This window comes from Castor canadensis, chromosome 2 (genome assembly GCF_047511655.1).
Source record: "Castor canadensis chromosome 2, mCasCan1.hap1v2, whole genome shotgun sequence".
Classification (NCBI taxonomy): domain Eukaryota; kingdom Metazoa; phylum Chordata; class Mammalia; order Rodentia; family Castoridae; genus Castor; species Castor canadensis.
Genome location: NC_133387.1, coordinates 180,913,689 through 180,933,672, shown reverse-complemented (window position 1 = coordinate 180,933,672; position 19,984 = coordinate 180,913,689). Strand labels below are relative to the sequence as shown.

Genomic DNA, 19,984 nt, shown 5'->3' with positions numbered 1-19,984 from the left:
TATTAGTTCATTCTTAAAGTACTCTGGTAATAGGCTTAAAAAAGAAAAGGAGAAATCAAAAAAGTGAACCTTTTTATCTCATTTTCCACAGTATATTTCTTCTAGCCTTGCATTTGTATTAAGGATGATTGGGTAAGCACGTGATTAAATCCAGTACTTCACACTCCATAGTTCGTGTCATTAGTTCCTGTTTTGGTCCTTTTCAGGGGCACATTTTCACCTACACCAAAAATTAGTTTTCTTTGGCTATATTGCATCTGATTTTAGGATATACTAAGTCTTATAATTTAGAAGTCTTGGCAAGTGAGCAGTAGGTGCACAGAATATGAAAAATAGATTCTTAAAGAAATATTAAAAGAATTAAGATGGTTGACTGTGAAAAGAAATGCTGGAACTAAATTAGTAATTACCTGTAAGTATATAAAGTTAGGCTGTATGTGTAATTGTTTTCTGACACTGATGATATAATTATCCTAAAGTGCATTAATGCCTCTGGACTACTTGCTCTTCTAGAATGGACGTCATACAAACCAACTTTGATTAAACTTAGTCAGAGAGAAACTTAGGATATTGGGAGACTGAAAAAATTGTCAGGCAGAATGTAGAACTGTGCTTAGGCTGGGGCCAAGAAGGCAAGGACAGCCATGGTTCCAACACATATTCTGCTTCAAATATTGCTGTGGGCACTGTGATCTCTAGACACAGCAGTGCTGGATTTTACACTGCACACTTGCGGCTCTGTTGTTGAACTTTTGATTTCCCTGTGAGAGCTAAAAATTTCATGACTGGCCTTTTTTTCATTAAAAAATATTAAGTACCTATCACGTGACTGTGCCATTGTAGGTGCAGTTAACAAAAGTAAACAAAATTCCTGCTGTTTGGAGTTCACATTCTAATCTCTCATGGACCTTCATTCCCCAGGAATCAAAAATCTACCGGGTCCAACTTACTGCCTGTGTTTAGGGCATGTGCTCACACTCTGTCCCATGATGTAGGGAGAGGACTTATCTGCTTTATTATACTTTCTTACACATGGGGATAATTCGTCCCATGAAGCCTCTTCCACTCCCCTGCAACTGTGCATTCTACCTGCCCTTAATGCATCCCTGGTACAAAGGAAAGCACATTTCTCCCTCCTGAAATACCCAGGTCTTATGAATTGCTGAATTTAGTTCCGAGTCTTGGATCTTTAGGTGCTTATCCACTTCTGCTTTATTTCTGTATTTTAAAACTTATTGACTTCAGTTGTGGAGTTAATCACTCCAGCATACCCTTCATAAAATAATGAGGAAAATAGGGAGGAAAGAAAAAGACAGTCAACTAAAATTTTTAAATGTGCACTTGATACAACAAAGAACAATAAATAAATATGGTTTGACACTCTAAATTTTCTCTTCTTACCCAGGCGTCACAATTGGTATTTATGACTTCCTCTCTGCTAGCTCCCCTTTTTGTCTGCTTGCAATTAGTGTTGACTTCAGGGAATCTAGTTGGGCAGTGCTTTTTACCTGTTTGGGGGTAAAGAGTAGTAGATCTAAATCTTTTTCTTCATGGGATCTGCACCCTTGGTAGTTTTACCTGTGTATGGTTTCAGCAGTCTTGGATTTTTTTTTTTTTTGATGTCTAGAGTAGGAATACCAGGAGATACCAGCATAAATGCTCTGGATTCCATCTATACTTGTATATCACTCCTTTACTTCCTCTTGACAATAAGATCACTTATCTTGGCTGACATTTAAGCCCCTTTATTTTGGAGGGGGTGCTTTGAACCAAGTTATTTGTAGAACTTAAAGTGAGTAGTTGGGAGTCTTGACTTCAATTAGAAAAGCAATTGTAAGTGGCACTGGGGGCTCATGCCTGTTCAGGAAGCAGAGTTCAGTAGGATTACGGTTCAAAGCCGGCCTGGGTAAATAGTTCGCGAGACCCTATATTGAAAATACCCAACACAAGAAAACAGAGCTGGTGGAGTGGCTCAAGTGGTAGAGTGTCTGCCTAGCAAGTGTAAAACCCTAAGTTCAAACCCCAATACCATCAAAAACAAAGCTACTGACTTGTAGTTAGTAACCTAGAGCATCAAATCTTGCACATTTCTTTTTAAGGTTACCTTGGTTGTTTATTGTAAGAGAAAAAATATATGTATGTATGTATAATTGTGATAGGGTCTTGCTATATAGCTCAGGCTAGTCTGGAACTTACTTTGTAGTGCAGGCTAGCCTTGAAATCACAATTTTCCTGCCTCTGCCTTCATAGTGCTTCAGTTATAGGCCCATGCCCAGCTAAAAGAAGACTTCTTAATAGGTACCTGGGTGCCCTGAGCAAAATTTATGGAGATCTGACTTTAGTATTCTTTTTATTTAAGCTATCTTGTAACATAGAATAGCAGATGTTGTACTTGTGGCCTTGAATTTTTCATGCCCTTTGTTCTTGGCAGCACTCTGTCAGTCATCGAGAGTTTTCTACATGATCACAGGTGACGATTCCCTATTTTACTACTCCGTGTTAAGGACTTACAGAATGTCCTCCATGGACACTAATATGATATTCACTGGCCCCTGCAAGGCCACAAACCAATTCCAAAGTGCCCTGAATTGCCTAAGGGCCTATTGCATATAATTTACTTCCTGTTATTAATTTCTTCGTGCAAACAACAGAAATCAACTCTGGCCAACTTAAATAGGACAGGAATTTAGTAAAAGAATAATGGATACTGTGTAGCTCAAAGAATTGACAAGAAGATGAAAAAGTTAGGCTTGGGCAGGATTGATGAAGATTTCTGTGTCTGGCTATCTGAATGGCATGCTTCTGACACTGACCCCTGGACAGTCATCTGCAAGCTTGCTGGCCTTCATTGCCATAAGACACTTATCAGTTCTGCCTTTGAATTCTTGACTCTTCTGTATCTATTGTTAATAATCTCAGTTAGATCTTGTATCTTTGCATTAGTCCAAAATTCCAGGTTCTAGCTTCCAGGGAGGGGAGAAAGAGAATATCTTATCTTCATTTTTTTCAAGTTCTTTTAGGCTTCTGCATCTCATGTGTCTTGTGTTCCCTTCTCCACCTCCCATTCAGAAGATCAGTTGTGTTACATAGCCAAAGGTGTTATGTATCCTCTAAAATACCTGTTCTCTAGTAGTTTTTCATGTGATTTTCCCTGGTGGAATTTTCCACTCACTTAGCACATATTTTTTAAGTCCCTGTCATGTGCCAGGAACTATGTTAGACACTTGTAAAGGAACTATAATGGCTTTCATGATGATAGCAATGGGCAGTCCTGAATAAGAACCCAGAAATGTATATTAAAATATGCTAATCATGAATTAAGAATAGTGATATACAAACAGAGTGTCAGGACTATACTTGTCTCTTTTTGCCGTAAATACTAATGAGTGATGAATTAGCCCAGTGCATAGCTATTAAAGGTAAGAATTTGGCCCTTTAAATAATTCAGTATCTCTTACAGAATCACAGTTGGACTTTAGTTTCCAGGAAAGATAGAGAAAATTTGTTTTGGAGAAAACATTCCATTTGGCCATGTGTATGTGTACATATCTATCTATCTATATATATATATATATATATATATACAATATGTGTATGTATATATATACAATATGTATATATATACAATATGTATGTATATATATACTATATATGTATATATATACAATATGTATGTATATATATGCAATATTATATATAATCAATATTCAACTCCTCGAATTTCCTGTGAATGTTAACTTCCACCGAAACCTTCCCTTAGCTTGGTTCCCTGAGCTCTTCCTTCTCCTTTCATTTCCTATGTTGTATCAGTTAAACATGAAACAGCTCTATTCACTTGGACATAAGTAAGAAAGGTTACCTAAACTGTCTTTAAGGGCATGAATAAGGAGCCATTATGATCCACTGAATGCCCTTTATGGTAGCAAAGTTATTTTGTGAGTCAGATGATTTATTCACATCTTTTTCCGTAGATTAGTCATTTTGCCAATAGACATCTTTAAGAATGATCCACATATTTATGTGTTTTGTTTTCCTATCTTAGAATAAAATGTTTAGGGGATTGAAGAGAGACATATTTCAGTGTTTTAAGTGTATCTTTTGTAGTTTTGTCATTGCTTAGAGGTGCTTAGTTAGCCATTTTATACCCTTGTCCTGATAGGTAGAGCTGGAAATGTAGCCTCCTTATAATAGCTGCTTATGGTAATAGTGGACTAACACAAAAACTGAGCTGTCAGTTGTATGCTTCATGTTTATTTACTTTGTGAAGTAACCAAAGATGAAAAGCCCTTGTTTTCTGATTCTTGGCCTTTGGACATCATATTGTTTGCTTTTCTACTCAATAGACTCTTTCTTTTAAGGCCTTCATCTGTGCCTTGTCTCTCACTGGCTTGTGCAGCAGTGGTGTGCTGTTTCACAATAAGTCCAGTGTGTGCTGCAGGTGATTGAAAAGATGCCCTCACTGGGCTGGTTGTATTTCAGTTACTGGACTCTTCTGCCTAACTAGGAGAACTTCTAGGAAATAACTCCAGATACTAACTGGTTTTCAAAGAATAGTTTAATTTGTTTACTGAATACCTACTATAAACCAAGAGAAACTGGACTAGAAACTGGAGATAAAAGGAGAAGAAAAGTAGTGTCCACTCTCATGAAGCTTGCCCTTGGGCTAGATCCTCCTCATGTTCCTGACCTCTAAAGGTTTAGTTATCCCAGGCCTTTGTCCCTGGTCCTGTTCTCTTCTGTACTCATTCTCTTCACACTTTCACACTTTTAGCAAGTTCTATCACTAAATACCTTCTGTAGTCTAATAACTGCTAGATAGATACCATCATCCCTGACTGTCCCCTAAATTCCAGGTTAGTATTTCCAACTTGACACTGTCACCTTAGTCCTGAAAGCTAATTGTATAAAACCAAACGTTTGAGTTTGATACCCTTCCTTCCCTGATCCTTACCCACCATGTCTGCCCCTCTGTGAGTTTCCTCCATCTTTCCATTATTTCAGTTGTTCAGTGTGGAAACCCTAGAATCATCTTGATTTCTTTATCCCAAGCCTTTATGTAGTCCATCTAGTTTTTTTTTTTTTTCAGTTATACATTAAATAAACAGAAACTGACACTCTTTACCATGTACTTGAATCCAAGTCTTCATCCTTGAACCCATCCTTGCTTCTATAGCATGTCATCCACAGAGCAGCCAGTTGATATACATTCAAGTTTATATATAATAAAAACAAAACAAATAAGCACAAAAAACCTTCCTGGCTGCACTTCAAACAAATCAAGCAAACTCCTATCTCAGGCTTTTGTACTTTCCCCTGTTCAGAATGTAGCAAGTTATCTGCTTGGCCTCCTCCCTCACTGACACCTTATTAGAGATTCCTTCTCTACACAACCCAGCATACCTCTGTCTCCTATAATTCCCTAACTGACTTTGATTTTTCTTGTCACTTACGAACACCTAACTTACATTTTTGTTACATTGTCTGTCTCCCCTCCCCCCACCCCCATGTACACTGTTTTGTGAGCTTTACAGAAGTAGGGACTTTTTCTGTCTTGTGCCTTGCTATCTCTTCTGGCCTAGAGCAGAGCCTGCTCAGTGAGACAACTATTTACATTGTGCACTGGGAGCATGAAGAAGGGGTATATAACATAGGTCTAGTGAAAGATCATATTCTTGTAGAAAATGATTGAGTTAACCAGTGAAGGTAAAAGGAGAATATTGTGGACAAATGTGAGTACTTGGGAAGGAAAGTGCAAAGGGATGGACTGACTTTTTTTTTTAAATGCAGGGTCTCACTATGTAGCCCCAGTTGGCCTAAAACTCACTATCCTCCTGCCTAAGCCTCCTAAGTGCTGGGATTATAGGCGTGAATCAACACACCTGGTTGAAATGACTCTTTGTGTCTAGTGAGTTACAGCAATTTGATAGGACTAGTGAAAAGTAGGTGGGACGTTCTGGCAGGTAACACTGGGAAGGAGGGGAGCAGTGAGGGCTAGCCTTTAAGTACTTTGATATGCCATGCTGGGAGATAGGATGTTTCCCATGGTCAGAAGGAAATCATTTAAAGTTTCAAGTGGGGAAGTTACAATGTGGATTTTGGTTCGCACTTAGAAGGAGGGACTAAGGGAGACATGGAGACCTAGTTAATAGCTGAAACGTTTGATGGACATGTGTGTTAGAGGGGAGACGTGTGTTGGAGGTTATGTCTGTTTTTAGAAAGGTACACATTAGGACTAAATTTCACTTTAGAATTTAGTCCAAGAAAACACTGTGCAGTTGTATTTGTTTTCTGATATTTATAGCCCTGACTTCTCTCAGGGTATATAAATATCATTTAGAGAGAAAGAGAGTGCTACACTTATGATTCTGGCACATGCTTATTATGTTCTCCTTGCCTTTTATCAGACATCTGTCCATATTGCCTGTATTTCTCAGTTTCTTCTTTATTTTGTGTTTGCTTTATCTCTCCATGTCCTCTGAGAGATTGACTTTCAATTGCTTCTTTAGTACTAGACTAATGCACACTCCTCTGTTTAATTTTGAAGAGAGAAAAGGAAAAAAGATGGAACTTTTCTTTTAAAAATCAACATACCATGTATCGTTGGGTACTCAATGATTTCTATTTGGTTTTGAGCACAATGGGGGAAGTAAATGTATTGATTTGAGGTGTTCTTTTTCAGGCTTTAAAATTTTGCTTTTCATAAAGAAGAGTTATAAGAGGCATGGCTCCAGCAAACAGTTATTTAATGGAAGGAAGAAATGCTATAGTGAGAGACAAAGTGACAAAGCTAGAAACAGGTTTCTTAAAGGCTTTTTTTTTCTTTGCTATTATTCTCCTCAAAAAGTGGCCCCTCACTTTCTATTTGTCCTGAGGAATCCTTAAACTGTGTCGTGGAAAGTTCTTTATGATACCAAGGATTATACTAGGAATTTCTCAAATGCTTATTTCCTTGTTATTAGTAGTGTGCTTTTTAAAGTATGGAAAGTATGGCCTTTCCTGCTTGGGGCTAATGACTTTTCTAAGTTGAGCTGATTGTATTTCTATGTTATTGTGAGAGCAAGGCAGGGGCCTGTATTTGGACACTGTCCCAATGACTGCCTGTTTTGTCTAGGATGCTGGAGAAATCCTAGCATGCTGTGTCTGTTACCTCATACTCCTTCCAGACAGAGGACGCGCTGTTGTGAAGGAACGTTCCTACACTGGACGAGTCTCCTGGGGTTCTCCGCATTGCCAGGCTCCATCATCTTCTGACAAGGGCCATGACACAGCACTCCGTATTCAGCTGCCAGTCTGAAGAGAAACAAAAGGGGCTGTGTTCCTGGTACTCAGAGGAGAGCCTCTGAAGTGTTGGCTCTCCCTGTCACTTGCAGTCTTTGTCATTCCAATTACTAGGACTTTATTTTGGCTCCTTGCCATTTTCCCAGCCAAGCAGGGAAAATTAGTCTGCTTTCCTAATCTTGATTGGAGTTATACTCAAATATTCGAATATACCTGGAAAGGAAAAAAAGAATGGGAACCAGTCCTCCCAAATTGTGGTCTTGGGGGACACTATCTTTGTTGTCTGAACTTTTGTTTTGGCCACAGCATGTAGTCAGTTTTATCTTTTTTGTGTTTGTTTCCTTTTTAGAATTTAAAAAAATTGAAAAACGATTAAACAAAAATTCTTCACACTGTTCAGAACTGATGATAGTTAATGTTTTACTCCGTTTATTTTTAATTGAAATGTTAAAAATAAAATTGCAGTACCCTTTTGCTTCTACTCTCATCCTATTCCTTACTCTAGAAGGAACCACTAGTAAGAATGTGATGTATATCTTTGTTGTCTAGTCTTTATGTCTCCATTAAATAGAAAGTAGGATTTTGTAATTCTTTGTCAGTGTGCATTTCAGCTTCTGTCCTCAGTCTGTAGCTTTTCAAGTTCATCTTTTCACTTTGTATTTTGTTGAAAAGAATATTAAATTTTAACGTCAAATTTATCTTTTACTTTATGGTTTATTCTTACTGCATGTTTTTTAAGGAAATCTTTTCCTTTTCAAAGATCACTTAAGATAATCTTCTAATTTTTTTATTTTTTGATCTTCTAATTTTTGTATTTGAAATTTTTCACGTTTATATCTTTGACCCACCTGTATTAATTTTCATGTATAGTTCCAGATAGAGATCTGAGGGTTCCCCTATTTCCCCACAATATGGATCATTCATATTCACCACTGATCTGTAATGCCACCTCTGTCATATGTCTTATTTTTCATCTATATAGTTTTATTTCAGGACCCATACTGTTATATCTCTGTACTATTACAACATTGCTAAATAGTTCATATTAAGTCTTAATTCCTTCTCAGGGTCAGTTTCCCCTCCTTATTGATGTTTTCCAAATTATCTTAGTTATTGTAGGCCTATTTCTGTTCCATATGAATTTTAAAATTATAAGCTCTACAAAAATCCTCTTGTGATTCTAAATCTGGATGCATTGGATGTGTTGGCGTATTTTGGGTGAGCTGACATTGTGATGCTGTTGATGCTCCATCTTAAATAGAAACTGTCTTTCAGAGCAGTTTTGTGTCCTTCACTTAACGTGTTTTGATTTTCTCAGAAAGGCCTTGCATGATTTAAACTTCTTTCAAGTTGTCATGTTCATCTTGTTGCTAATTTAATGAAATTATTTTTTCTGTTGCTTCTTCTAATTGGTTATCAATGATGTATTGGAATGCTATTGACTTTTGTTTAGTGATCATCTATCAGTCTTACTGGTATATAGAATAATCTTTACTTGTAGATTTCTACATAGATAGTCATATCTACAAATAATTTTTGTGCCTTCTATTTCCTTACCTTGGATATCATCTCTCCTGTAATATTTTAAATGGGCCATTAGTTTGGGGATGTTAGCTCAGTCTCAAGTACTTGCATAGCATGCATTAGGCCCTGGGTTCAATTCCTAGTACTGCAAACCAAACAAAATGAAAATAAATGGTAGAAGATCCTGTCTTTGTCTTGCTCCCCATTCAAAGCAAATCCTCTTGAAACTACAGTATGAAGTATTCTGATATAAAATTTGATTTTCATAGGTTTTTGGTAGGTACCTTATATTAGGTTAAAGTACTTTACATCTCTGGATTTCTAAATTTCTTTATTTCCTTTTTATAAATAAAGCATTGGATTTTATAGAATATTCTTTTTGCATTGAGATTAACATACTAACCTGAATCTTTTTCCATGAAATGATTATTTGGTTGAAGCATGGCCTCACACAAATACATCATTGGAGAAGGTAGGACTGCTCTTTTGCTTTATTTCCTTTGGCATAGAAAATGTATTCTCTATTTTAATTTTGGAAAAATTCCTTTTTTATTATATTATTGTTGTACTGGGGTACATTGTGACTCTTACAAAATTTCTTACAATATATCTTAGTTAAATTCTCCCCCTCTATCATTCTCCTTTATCCTCCCTCCCCCCATTCTAGAATACTTTCAACAGATCTCATTTTTCTATTTTCATATATGAGTACATAATATTTCCACTATATTTGTCCTCCTCCTTATATCCTCCCCCATCCCACTGGTACCAATACCCAAACAGGACCTGTTTTACCTTCCTGTGCTTCATTTTTGAAAAAAGACATTTTTGTTTGGACAAGGTTTCTATACAGAAAGTTTCATTATGACATTTTCATGTATATATGTATTGTACCCCAAATTGGTTCATCCCCTCCATTTTTCCCCTTTCTGCCTTATTCCTCTTCTTACAATGACTTCAACAGGTTTAAAAATTCTATATTCATTCTTATACAGAAAGTACATCACCCATATTCATCTTCTTTCCTTCCATCTTTTACCCTCCCCCTCCCATTAGTGCCCTTCCTTCAGTGTAGCCTGTTTTTCATTCTTGGCCTTCATTGTTTAGGTGTCTGTTCATTGCTCAGTAAGATTTTGCCTTGCTATTATACTTGTATATGCTTTGTACTTAAATCCATGTAACCCCTCTCCACTGCACTTCCTTGCCCTTTTCCCTTATCTTGTGTTGTTTTCAGCATGTCTTGTTTCTACACAATTATAATATATTTTATTATTATTTGCTATCTTTCTTTCCTTCTCTCGGTCTCCTCTACCAGTCCTATTTTTAGCTACATTCTCGGTATACATTTCTATGTATATATAATATTGCTTGTATTTGTATTGGGCCTGTATTCCACATATGAGGGAAAATATGTGGCCTTAGGCTTTCTAAACCTGGGTGGCTACCTTCGCTTAAGATAATGTTCTCTAGTTCCATCCATTTACCTGCAAATGACAAAATTTTCATTCTTCTTTATGGCTGATTGAAATTCCCTTGTATATAAATTCCACATTTTCTTGATCATTCATCAGTAGTGGGGCATCTTAGCTCTTTCTATAGCTAGGCTATTATGAATAATGCTGCAATAAATATGGATGTACAGGTATTTTTATTGTAACCTGACTTAAATTCCTTTGTGTATATCCCTAGGAGTGGTATTGCTGGATCATACTGCAGTTCTATCTTTAGTTTCTTGAGGAGCCTCCATACTGTTTCTCATAGCGGTTGTACTAATTTACATTCCTGCCAGCAGTGGTGAGGGCTCCTTTTTCCCCACATCCTTGCCAACATTTGCTGTTGTTTATGTTCTTGATGATAACCAGTCTAACAGGAGTGAGGTGGAATCTTAGTGTGGCTTTGATTTGCATTTCCTTTATGGCCAGGGATGTTAAGCGTTTCTTCATGTGTGTTTTGGCCACTTGGACTTCTTCCTTTGAAAAAGTTCTGTTTAGTTCATTTTCCCATTTCTTCATTGATTTGGGGGGGATTTAGTTTTTTGAGCTCCCTGTATATTCTGGTTATTATGTGTAGCTGGCAAAGGTTTTCTCCCATTCTGTGGGATGCCTCTTCAATATGGTGACCATTTCTTTTGCTGTACAGAATCTTTCTAGTCCCATTTGTCAATCCTTTCTCTTAGTTGCTAAGCCATTGGGGTTCTATTTAGGAAGTCATTGCCTATGTCTTTAAGTTTCAGTATATTCCCTACTCTTTCCTGCCCTATCTTCAGAGTTTCAGGTCTTATATCAAGGCCCTTGAGTTTGTATTTGTGCAAGGTGAAAGACATGAATATGTTTTCTGTGTTGAACCATCTTTGCATTCCTGGAATATTCACCTTGTGAAATAAGAAATTTTTTGTGTAAACACACAGAATTTAATTTTATAATGTTATTTGAAATGTTTCTATCTATTTCCATATATAAAATTGGTCTGCAACTTTCTACTGTTCTTTTCTGGTTTTATGAAGGTTGTACTAGCTTCATAAAATGAATTGGGTTGTTAATTTCATATTAAATTAACTTTCATTTAAGTCTAAAATTTTATAGTCACTTAAAATAGTCTTGTAATTTGGGACTAGGTATTTTAGTTTTTAAGTTATTTTATTAGATTTAATTTTCATTTTGATGGGTAATAACTTCCACATGGAACCAGGTTAAAAATTTTAGACATATATCAAAAAGTACATCCTCTTTTTTGCTCATATCCTTAGCAGCCGTTGTAGTAGTCAATTCCCCAGGCAACCACTGAGAAGAGTGCTGTAGCTCCCATTGTTACTCATGGCACCTTTTTATTTGTACACAAACAAGTCACAAAACAGTGCACCCTGTACTACATACAGCTTCTGTATTTAACAATAAGTCATTAATAGCTTTACCTGTTGAGATACCCTTGTCATTTAAAAGTATGCTATGTCAGTATTCATCTCTTTGAATTTCTAATATTTACTTGTGTCTTTCCCTGTGACTGTTATAGTTGTATCTGTTGTTTCAAATCAGATTTATTGAGATTTAATTTATGTAAAGTACATTTTACCCCTTTCAGTTTACAGTTCCGAATTTTAGGAAATACTACAGATTACAGATTTGGGAAATCCCTAACAGATGAGAATATAAAACATTTCCGTCATACAAAAAAACCCTCATACTTCTCAAACTTTCTCCCCAACTCCTGCCCTCTGACAGCCATTGATTTGTTTTCTGTCACTATAGTTTTGAATTTTCCAGAATGTCATATAAATGTAATTGTATACTATGTAGCCCATTTTTAATTGTAAATCTTACTGAGATAATTGTAGACTCATATGCAGTTGTTAAAAAAAAAATAGTCCCTGTATTCTTGACCTGCTTTCCCCCATTGCAGCAGAACTGCAGTGCAGTATTGCAACCAGAATCTTAGTTGATACAATACACTGATGTATTCATATTTCTCAAGTTTGTACTCATTTGTGTGTGCACACATGTGTATTTTTAGTTCTATACATTTCGTTTGGCTTGATTTTGCTTTTTTGAGACAATTGCTGGGTTGTATGGTAATGACATGTTTTGTCCATTTTGATTTAATTTTAGTATAGGGTGCCAGATCAGGGTTCCATCTTCTTTCTTTAGCACATAGATACCAATTTTCCCAGTGCCTTACTGAATGTTCTTGGCACCCTTATCAAAAAATGAGGGTTTGTTTTTGGGTTTTCTATTCTACTTCATTGACCTGCTTGTTGATCTTCGTGCTTGTACCACACTGTTTTGATTACAGTGGCTTTGTAATAGTTTTGAAATCAGTAAGCATGAGTCCTCTAACTTTATTCTTCTTTTGTTAAAATTGGTTTTGGCTATTTGGGGTCCCTTGAGATTCTTTATGAATCTTCAGCTTTTTACCACTAAATGTGTTGTTAGCTTTAGGGTCTTTTGTCCATGGCCTTTATTAAATTAAGGAGTCTTCTGAGATTTTTGTATCATGAATGGGTGCTAAATTTTTAGTCAAATTTTTTCTGCATCTGTTGGGAAGTTTATATCATTTTTCTTACTTAGTTATCAATAAAATGAATTATATTGCCTGAGTTTTTTAAACAGTTAACCAGCCTTGAATTCCTTGCTAGTATGCTATTAAGGGTTTTTGTATCTATGTTCATGAGGAATATCGGTCTGTAATTACTTTTCTTGTAATAGTTTCATCTTGTTTTGTGATATCAGGGTAGTGCTGGTCTCATAAAATCAACTTGTATTTTTTCCTTTTTCCTAGAGGAGCATGTGCAGGATTAGTATTAGTTCCTTCTAAAATATCTTCTAGAATTTATCAGTGTAGTTACCCGAACTTAATGGATTTTTTGTTGTTGGAGGTTTTAACTCCAAATGAAGTTCATTTAATAAATAAAAGATGATTCATGTTACTTGTTTCTTCTTGAGTGAGTTTTAACTAGTTTGTGTCTTTGAAGTAATTTGCTTGTTTCATCGTAGTTGTTGAATTTATGGGTAAAAAGTTATTCATAATATTCACTTATAAACCTTTAATGTCTGTAGGATCTGTGATAATGTTCCCTCTTTTAGACCTAATATTGGCATCTTCTTATCTTGATCAGTCTGTCTAGACACTTAACAAGTTTACTAACCTTTTCAGAGAATCAGTTTCAGATTTTAATGGGTTTTCTCTTTTTTCTGCATTCTATTTCATTGATTTCCCCTCATATCTTTCCTTCATCTTGCTTTGAGTTTAGTTTGCTCATCTTCTTCTAGTTTTTTAAATCTACATCATCATCTTGAGGCCATTTTTCTTTTTCCTTATAAATATTTCATTCTGTCAATTTCTTTCCAGACACTGCATTAGCCAAATTCTGTAATTTCCCATATACTGTATTTTTGTTTTCATTGAATGCACCATATTTTCTCAATTTCCTTGTAACTTCCTCTGGCTCATGGGTTATTTCTAGTTTAATTTTATCAGGGTGAAAGAATCTATGTTGCATTATTTCAGTTCTTTTAAACCTGTTTTGGTGTGTCTGAGATATATTTTTAGCTTAGAATGATCTGTCTTGGCTAGTATCCCATATGCACTAAAAAAAAAAAAGAAAGTCTTGTGATGTTGCTGGGTGGTGTGTTTAACATCACTTAGGTCAAGTTGCTAGTGCTGTTCAGGTCTTTAAATCATTAACTTTTTTTCTATGCATATTTTATCAATTATTGTGAGAAGAATGTTGATGTCTCCAACACTGGTGGATTTACCTATTTTTACTTTATCAGTTTTTGCTTCATTTATCTTCCATGTGTATGTCTGGTTTCAGATGCATACACATTAAGATTGTTATGTCTTCTTGTTTTAGTTCACACTGTTTGAGTAGTGCCCCTGCCTCATCCAGCATGAGATCTTATGCTGGATTTTGGAGAACCTGTCCATATTTAGTCACCTTGGCAGCAGTTGATTTAATTTCATTCCTGGTGTGGCAGAGCCCTCCTTAAACTTCTTTTACCCAGACTGATTGTTCTAGAGAAGTAGCCCTAGACAGTAGATATGCAGCAGTTTTTCTCATTACTTCATGGCCTGCCAAAACTCTACCCCTGATTTAAGCAGTGAACCTGGCCTGAGTTCCTCTCTCCTATGGAACACATTTGATTTCCTTTGCCTGTTAACTGCTATATGGTAATCTATCATTTGAATAGGTTAAATTCTATAACCTATTGACGAATTGACGAATTCTATAATTCGTCAATTTTTGACGAAAGTTGAATTTAAAAAATAGTAAAGCTGGTATGGTGGTTCATGCCTGTAATCCCAGTACTTGGTAGGCTGAAGCAGGAGGATCACAAGTTCAAAACCAGTCTATCTCAAAAGAGAAAAAAAGAAAGAAATGGTAATTTGGAAAAAATATGTTAGAGGAAAAACTATGTAGAAAATAATTCATTTAAAATACTTTTAAATGAATTAAATGAATACTTTTTTGTGTGAAAAGAGAGAACAAATATTTCTGGAGAATGGTGAAATGTAGACCCTTGAGGAAGACAAGAAAGACACATCTGTGGCTTAAGCTAAGTAAGAGAATGTGCTTTGCAATTGATGGTCATACAGAGAAGTTTTTAAGGCCACTTACCTGTTGATGGCAGATACAGGAAGGAGGCCAGATGTGAGGGCACACACCCAGCACTCAGGAGGCAGAGGCAGGAGAAGGATCATGAATTAGAGCCCAGCCTAGCCTATATAGTAAGAACCGCATCTCAATTTAAAAAAGACAAAAAAAGGAATGAGAAACCATGAAGAGAGTTAATCTCTTTAATAAGGGGCCTTTGAAATGTAGGAAGGAGAAGAGAGTTTCTAGAATAGTATTCATTGTTGGAACAAACCACTAAGATGGTAAGAACTAAAACAAACAAACAAACAAAAAACCTGATAGCCCAAGAACAAGTTGAATTCTAATTTCTAGTTTTAATTCTAATTCTCACTTCGCTAGCAGTGAGGCTTTGGGTTAACAAGTTGGGTCTCAATTATTTTATCTGTAAAGTACATAATAGGTGGTCTTTAAGGTTCCTTCTACCTATAAAATGCAATGTTTATACATTTTAGTAAGTGGAATATCAGTAACCTCAAGCAGACTATTTCATAGAGAGTGCAATCTGAGTTATAGAACATTGCAGAGGTTTCTGTGATTTAATACCATATCTAAGTGAGCAAAGAGATGCGATAGCAATAGATTAGGTAGTGGTAATCCAAGGATATTTGGAATATAGTATTCCAGTAGTAGTAATGGAATTTCTAGCCAGAGAAATTAGGCAAGAAGAAGAAATAAAAGGAATACAAATAGGTAAAGAAACTGTCAAAATACCCTTATTTGTACACGATATGATCCTATACCTTAAAGACCAAAAAAACTCTACCCAAAAACTCTTAGATACCATAAACATCTATAGCAAGGTGGCAGGATACAAAATCAACTTACAAAAATCATTAGCTTTTCTATACACTAACAACGAACAAAGTGAGAAGGAATATATGGAAACAATTCCATTCACAATAGCCTCAAAAAAAATCAAATAACTAGAAGTAAACTTAACAAAGGATATGAGTGACCTCTACAAGGAGAACTACAAACCCCTGAAGAAAGAGATCGAGGAAGACTATAGATGATGGAGAGATCTCCTGTGCTCATGGATTGGTAGAATCAACATAGTAAAAATGGCTATACTACCAAAAGCAATCTACATGTTTAATGCAATTCTCATCAAAATCTACCCTAAAATTCATTTGGAAACACAAAAGACCACGAATAGCCAAGGCAATACTCAGCAAAAAGAGCAATGCTGGAGGTATCACAATACCTGACATCAAACTATATTACAAAGCAATAGCAATAAAAACAGCATGGTACTGGCACAAAAACAGACATGAAGACCAGTGGAACAGAATAGAGGATCCGGATATGAAGCCACACAACTATAACCAACTTGTCTTTGACAAAGGAACTAAAAATACATGATGGAGAAAAGACAGCCTCTTCAACAAATGTTGCCGGGAAAAGTGGTTATCCGTCTGCAAGAAACTGAAACTAGATTTATGTCTATCACCCTGTAATAGTATCAACTCAAAATGGATCAGGGACCTTAATATCATACCCAAAACTGTGAAGTTAGTACAGGAAGGAGCAGGAAACACTCTGGAAGTAATAGGTATAGGCAAGGACTTCCTCAATAGAACCCCAGCAGTTCAGCAACTAAGAGAAAAGATGGACAAATGAGATTTCATAAAATTAAAAAGCTTCTGCACAATGAAAGAAATGGTCTCTAAACTGAAGAGAACACCCACAGAGTGGGAGAAAATATTTGCCAGCTACACATCAGACAAAGGACTGATAACCAGAATATACAGGGAACTTAGGATGCTCCTTGAGATTGTGAGCTGCTACTTTTATGGGTTTGGAAACATGATATCCAAATGGGCAAGCTTTCTGCCACCAAAAAACCCCAAATTCTTGGCCTGCCTTAGTTTGCCAGTTTCTTAAAAATTATGTAAAACACATACTGTTGTAGCATTTACTTAAGATAGTTTATAAGTCAATTCAGAGCCGAGAATAACTTAATCTTCTCTCTACCCATCCTTGGGCTTTAGGTTTTATCATAAATTCACCTTCGGGTTAAGATTTATATCAGGAACCTGCAGAATCACTGTTCCGGAGTCCTGAATAGTGGTTGAAGACATTCTCCTAGGTCTTGGGAATCAAAAGTGAGGATGGGCAGTGAGGAGAAAGAGGGATACCTCTCCCAAACCTGACCACCACGCTCCTAAAGTCTGCTCATGTGTCATGTTAGGTAGGCATGCCATGACCAGGAGGTGAAAGCTTGCTTGCTTGCATTGGGAGTAGAGCTAGCCCGGAATGTAGATCCACTAAGAATGACTTCATTTCTCCTTTTCCCTCCTTGTTAGGGCCTGATTTCTAATTGTTCACGATTCAAAGACCCTTTACTTACAAGCTTTCCTCTCAAGTAGGTGTTTTTATTTAACGGGAAGAGAAACCTCCCCATGTGGTCATGCTGGCCTTTATGCTATGTGTAGTAGATTTTGTTTTGACTGTGATTGGTCATTTCATGTTAGAAGGTGATGGTGGAATGGATCAGAAAACTCCTGAACACAAATATAGTACATGTTACATTTTAGCATTTCATGATTATAGTTCATCTTTATCAATACTTTCCAGTGCAGGTTTATAGTGTTTTTGCCTACTTCAGAAGTCTTATAAAAATGTAGAGAATTCTGCATCCTGAATGAGCCTGCAAAGTGGTTCTTCTCCAGAGAAGAACCAATATTAACAAGTATTAGATTACTTGTTAATAGCCATATGAAGATACTGATTGGCAGAATACAAGTTGAGATAATTAGTTCTGAAAAATTCTTAGTCATCAGAAACAATTTACCTCCTAAACTATTGCTTTGGGAAGTCATTGAACTGATATTAAGAAAAGCTCAGTTAATACAGTTTCAGTTTGGATATGCATAAAATATCCAAGCTGGAAGACTAGGAAGAAATTGGTTTCTAAAATTTGCTGAGAATTTTGCAAAATTAGGACTTGTTATATTTTCTGATTTTTCCTGTTAAAGGCAAGCTGCAGAATTAAAAAACTGAAAGTAAATGCATCATCTTAAAATTATGCTTTTAATTTATGTAACTTTTCAGGGAACACATCTAGTGTTCATAATCATACTTTAATATTCTTTCTTTGTTTCTGTTTAATGGTAGATGTTTCTTTCATAGCTCACATCCAAAATTAACCCATATACAAAAATTTGATAGCCTCACCTGCAAATTGATAAGTAAATGTTGATTTTAATGTTTAAATGAGTAGTAGAAAGGAGGGTATAGAAAGTGGCAGTGGGGACAGCACCAAATAAAGTTGGAAAGTTATGAAGGAACCAGATCATGAAGGACCTTCTTGTTTTTTATGGCTACTGTCACAAATTACTATAAACCCTCAGACTCAACACAGTGCCTGCTGATTATGTCACATTTTCTATGGGCCAGAAGTCTGGGTAGTATGGCTCTTGTGGGTTTCATGAGGCTGGAATCAAGGTGTCAGCATGGCTCTTTCCCTTACTGGAGGCTCTGGAGAAGAAAGCGCCACTTTGCAGGCTCATTTGGGATGATGTAGAATTCTCTTCCTTCTTAAATTTTCCATGTGGTTCTCTCCATCTTTGAGCCAGTAATGTTATGTCAAGGCCTTCTCATGCTGCTAGTTGGAGGATCTGAATGGTTTTCTCTTCTGCTACTATCTGAAGAAACTTACCAGATTTTAGATTAGGCCCACCCAGATACGAGAACCAGATTTTGCCTACCACAATCATATTAAAGAATTAGAGCTTATTCTGATGAGTGTTGTGTGTTTTAAGTAAAGGGATGAGGAGATCAAATTTATGTTTTATTATGAATACTTTGTCGATAATATAGACAAGAACTTCCCTGGGGCCACCGTGAAGTCTTGGAAAGCAATTAGCTGTTTTAAGAAGAAAGAAATTGCATACAGTGAATAAAATGTTTATAAAACCTTTGGAAGTGTTGGAAGAGCAGATTTAAGCTGTCTCCCTTAGATTGCCTTTTGAGTAATAGCACAGTACTGGCCCACCAAGCATTGCTACTTCTGCCAGAATCAGGCAAAGGTTGGGGGGGGGGGGGTTTGACAGCAGGCTGCTGTCCTTGGTGCTGACCACATCACTTTAGTTGTGGTCTGGATATCAGCCAGCTGCTGCCAAGCTGTTGACTCCAGGAACACATTGCTTGGACTTCAGTCTGGTAAATAGGAAGCTGCTATCCAAACTGTTCCCACACCATATCTGCTGGTTCCACTACCTCTGTTGAAACCCTGGGCTGACTGATTGCTAGAAGCTAAATTTTATCTGCAAGAGAGTATGGGGAACGCAGTTTTTATTTTTCCAGCTTTGCAATGTAGGAATGCCTACTAGGAAGCAGTTGGGACAGATAATGAAGAAGATAATGTAGTTTATGCATCTAAAGAAAATGTAGCAATCCAGATTGTGTTAGTATTAGTGACTTGCAGCTACAAGGCAAGTAGGCAGGGAAGATGGAGATAGATTAATGAGAAGGAAATCAGTAAGACATACTGATTGAATGAGAGATGTAGAGAGGAGAGAGATGAAGGGACTGAATCAGAATGACTCTCTGTTTCTGGCTGCGATAATTAGGTAGCTTTTAGTACTATTTGCTGAGATGAGAGAATAGAAGAGAAGATAGTTGCGAGTGGCAATGAATTATTTCTGTACATGTTGATGTTAAGAAAACTGTAGGGCTTTACAGTTACAATTTATAGGTCATTTAACTCATAAATACATTTGCTGATTTCTGCATGTGGTTATAACTTTATCTACAAATATGTTTGTGGTTGAAATTAATTCAGTTGACTATAGTATCAAGTATAAATAAGTCTTGAAGTATCACAATTATTATGATAAGTTTTAGATTTAAATAGATTCAAGACTTATTGCTAGTTCTTTAATCTCATTGTTGAATGATTTTGGTTGTTTTCCTCCCACACATCCCCAAGAGGACTCATAGGTACTCTGTACCCTCGGTCTTGTATCATAATAGCTACTTGTTGAATTTATTACTAAACAACTGTATATAATATCCTTGGTCATGACTTCTAATTTATTTGGTCAGCAA

General features: G+C 36.3%; 1 protein-coding gene across 2 annotated transcripts in view; it reads left to right on the top strand.

Moving 5' to 3' along the window:
• The window catches only part of LOC109676727 (tubulin-specific chaperone cofactor E-like protein), a 131,274-nt gene that overhangs the window by 20,713 nt on the left and 90,577 nt on the right, over positions 1 to 19,984 (top strand). The gene's annotated exons all lie outside the window — the stretch shown is intronic.